Raw genomic sequence first — 4,355 nt, forward strand, 5'->3', positions numbered from 1 at the left:
CTCCACCTCCCGGGTTCAGGTGATTCTCATGCCTCAGCCTTCCGAGCAGCTGACTACAGGTGCCCACCACGACAGCTGGCTAATTATTGTATTTGCAGTAGAGACAGGGTTACACCATGTTGGTCAGGCTTATCTCGAACACCTGACCTCAAGTGATCTACCCACCTCAGCCTCCCAAAGTGCTGGGATTACAGGTGTGAGCCACCATGCCCGGCCTCCCAGCCTTACAAATTACCTTTTATAATTTTTTAAAAACTAGTTTTATTTGGCTTTATCTTCTTTTTCATTGAAAGATGCCACCAAGGTTTTAAGAGGGTGAGTGGTGAGCCTGGCAAGATAGATCAGGGCCCAGATATGAGGGGCCTTTAAAAATTTAGACTTGATAGCATTTTGTTTGTTTGTTTTTAGAGATAAGATCTTGTCCTGGCTGGAGTGCAGTGGCACAATCATAGCTCACTGCAGCCTTGAACTCTTGAGCTCAAACAATCCTCCTGCCTCAGCCTCCTGAGTAGCTAGGATTACAGGTGCACACCACCACACCTGGTTAATTTTAATTTTTGTAGAGGCAAGGTCTTGCTATGTTGCCCAGGCTAGTCTCAAACAGCTGGGCTCAAGCGATTCTCCTGCCTCCACCTCCCAAAGCGCTGGTAGCCACTACACTAGGCCTTTATAGCACTTTTCAAAGGAAAAAGTATATGGAATAAAGAAGTTCCTTTCTACTTTCTTAGAGAAATGTAGTATCTACCAAGTTTTCTCTGCTTTCCCCTTTGACTTTTTTTTTTTTTCCAGTAACCTCTCTTACTCCCCTCCTATCTTCTTTCCACAAATGCACATCCACCATCACATGCCAGACCCTGGGGGATCCAGCGGTGGATAAAGCTCACCCGATTTTCAGAGCAGAGGCAAAGTTAATTGGAATTGGAAATGTGTAAAAGCTTTTCTTTGTTCAGTGAGTCTTTTCATTATTTAAAATAGAGAGAAGCTTTGTGGTTTTCTCAAATGCTCTGGAAAAAACTGAAAGAGGACTGAGAGCAATTTTAAAAGGAGGAGGAGCACAGTTTTCCAAATACATTTCAAAGGAAAAGAGGGAGAAACCTATGGATTAAAAGAGACTTCTGAGATATAGCAACGGATTTCAATATCTGGATCTTACTTGGATCCTGATTCAAATAACCAAAGTGTAAAAAAGTAAAATTTATGATATTTATGACACAACTGAATATTTGAAAGCTGATTAGATATTTGATGATCTTAGGGATTTATTGTTAATTATGTTAAATTTGATAAGGTATTGTAATTATATATTTTTAAGTTCTTTTTTAAAGATACATAAGGAAACATTCATGGATAAAATGTTATGCTATCTGGGATCTGCATCAAAATAATATGTGGGGAGAAATCAGTAGGGGTGTACATGAAACGAGATGAGGATTGCATTGACAGCAGAAACTGGGTGAAGGGAACACAGAGATTTATTATCCTAATCTCCCTATCTTTGTCTATGTTTGAAAATTTCCATAATAAATTTTTTTTTTCAGAAGAGAGAAGGGTCATATTTATGATATTTTTTGACTTCTGCTTTGGTGAAAACAGTGAAATAGGGAGGGGGGAATGATGAGAGGAAGAGGCTGGAGCTTAGAAGTATGATTTGGGAGTGAACAGTCTCCAGAATAGAGGGGCAGGAAGGGAAATGCAGGGCAAAGGACACCATGGGAGTGTGAGAAGAGAGGGAAGAATGGAAAATGCTTTCCCCTCCCCCGCCCCTCAGCCTTTTCTTCACTTACTCATTCCCTACCCCTTATCTCTGTAGATGAATAATCATCTTGGGGCCAAATGAGGTGGCTCATACCTGTAATCCTGGCACTTTGGGACGCCAAGGAGGGAGGATCGCTTGAACTCAGGAGTTCAAGACCACTCTGGGCAACATAGTGAGACCCCCATCTCTACAAAAAATTTAAAACTTAGCCAGGCATGGTGGCACGTGCCTGTAGTCCCACCTACTTGGGAGGTTGAGGTTAGGGGGGATTGCTTAAACTCAGGAAGTCAAGGCTGCAATAAGTCATGACTATGCCACTGTGCTCCAGCCTGGGTGACAGAGACCCTGTCACCACACACACACACTCACACAAATCACCCTGGGAACTTAACAAGATTCTCAAGCACCAAGTCATGAAATTCCATTTCCATTTCACTTGGCAAGGCCTGGGAATCTGCATTTTCAACACGTGCTCTAGGAGATTTAGATATCTAGACTTCCCTTTGAGTTCCCCAGTACCTGGCCCCTGTGAGAGCCATGGTTTTTCTGTCATTAACCTTTACTCTGTCAGAGTGGGGATCAAACACTGCCTTTCAAAGCCTTTGGGACAGCAGTCCACCGTTTCAAGCCAGGAAAAAATAAAGGGAATGAGAGATTATGCAAAGGAAACTATTTATTGATTTCCTTTAATGTGTGTGTGGAAACATGCAAATGCTGAGGGTTGCTTGAGTGGGGAAAAGAAATTCATCAGTCAGCTATGGCTTGAAAGACACCTCCTTTAAGACCTTCTAACCTTTGTGCTGATGTTCTCTGATGTTATAGTCGCTGAACAACCTTCTGATTTGTAATGGGATTCCACTAAGGAGGAAAAACAAACAAACTAGTTGCCCTAAGTAAGTCCTCCTGGCAGTTGTGCCTTTTATCATCAATTTAATATATTGATTTTTTGCTTTCCAAGTCTCCCAAAGCCTGTTATTCAGAAGAACTAGGTCACAAGATTTGATCATCCATCAGCGAACTAACTTAAGCTTTAGGGTTGGGTAAGGTAATGAATCAGATCTTGCAACTGAGCCAGAATTACCAGGAGGACAGTAACCCTGTGGCTAAGTCATTGTCACATTAGGGGTAACCAGACACTTGCTTATCCACACATTCTTGGCCACATCCCTCCCAATAGGGAAAGATTAGAAATTATGACTAAGCTATCAGGCTGCAGCCTTACTTACCTGGAGCCCAATGCCTGCTCAGACATAACTAGGTCTTGACATGGTGAGATGAGCCAGGTTGGGGAAAGAAGTTTTGAAGCATAGGGCAGTCTGCAGGGCCCTGGGCCCCAGTGCTGGCAGGGATATTCCCAGGGACAGGAAGAAACTACAAGCAACTGGACCGACACTCTCCCACAGAACAAGCTGTGAGAAGTCAGATAGACTCGTCTGTTCAGTTCAAAGCATCCTCCTTCCTTGTCCCATCCCCTAATCTCACCCCATCCCATCAGCTAAAAGAAAAAGGCAAATGCCTGCGGCCTTCTAGAGGCCTTTCTGTACTCTGTAACCTATGTGGTTCCACATTGTTCTTCGAACCATAACTACTCAGGGGCCTGCTGGCATCCATCTAAGCCTATCTCTAGCTGGGATTCCCTGGCTACCTATATGGTTACAAAGAAAGTCACCTCTTGCCCTCTTAAGGACTTCACTGAGGCACAGGCTACAATGGAGACACCAGGCGGCCAGAGTGGCAGGTAAGAGGCCATGTTGCTTTACAGGGAAATCTGAGCATGCAAGCCTTGTCCAGGGTGAGGGGAACGAAGGCCCCTCAAAGAGGGGATGGGGGAATAAAGTGAGCATTTGGGCTGAGGAGACCAAGGGGCCAAGTCTTGAGGTAAATTGGGCTCACGTCAGCTAAGAAGGATATACAAAGCATACCTCAGCCAGGAATTACAGTTTTGGGGGTTTTTTTTCCCCGAAATTCTCGTGTCTTAGCCTTCCAAGTAGCTGGGATTACAGGCGCCCTCCACCATGCCCGGCTAATTTTTGTATTTTAGTAGAGAGCGGGTTTTCACCAAAGCCCAGGCTGGTCTCAAACTCCTGGCCTGAAGTGATCCGCCCACCTTGGCCTCCCAAAGTGCTGGGATTACAGTCCTGAACCACCGCGCCCGGCCAGGAATTGTAGTTCAGGAATTGTAGTTTAAAAAGAATAGGAAGAGGATTCTGTCAACCGGTTCAGAGGATGTGAGAGCGGGGGCTGAAGAGTGACGAGGAAAACAGCAGGAAGGGTTGGGCTCGTGCACCGACAGGTCCCAGGGAAGTGAGGGGACAAAAGTGTGAAGCGGTCACAGAGTCACAGGGCCAGGTGAGGCCCATGGGTCAGTGGGGCAGGAGGGGGAGAAAAAACCCCCAGAATGGGGAGAGATACAGGGCAATGCAGAGAGACAGGGCGAGAAGCCCCGATCCAGCCAAGGCTCAGAGAAATTGGGGATTTGTGGGAGGAGAGGGGTGGCCGCGGATTGGCCATCGCGAGGAGAGGCCGCGCCCCCTGGTGTCCTTCCGGGCTGAGCCAGAACCCTGCCTGGGCAACCCTGAAGCTCGCCAAGGACCGCCCC

At 45.9% G+C, this 4,355-nt stretch overlaps 1 protein-coding gene across 1 annotated transcript in view; it reads right to left on the bottom strand.

The window, feature by feature from the left end:
* Nucleotides 1–4,321, bottom strand: part of SLC24A1 (solute carrier family 24 (sodium/potassium/calcium exchanger), member 1) — a 49,682-nt gene extending 45,361 nt beyond the window's left edge. The window contains exon 1 of the mRNA XM_011940382.1: nucleotides 2,983–4,321. The gene's annotated coding sequence lies outside the window, so the exon portion shown is untranslated. The remainder of the gene's footprint in view (nucleotides 1–2,982) is intronic.
* Nucleotides 4,322–4,355: the final 34 nt, after the last annotated feature.

Source organism: Colobus angolensis, unplaced genomic scaffold, assembly GCF_000951035.1.
Source record: "Colobus angolensis palliatus isolate OR3802 unplaced genomic scaffold, Cang.pa_1.0 Scaffold19, whole genome shotgun sequence".
NCBI classification, from domain to species: Eukaryota; Metazoa; Chordata; class Mammalia; order Primates; family Cercopithecidae; genus Colobus; species Colobus angolensis.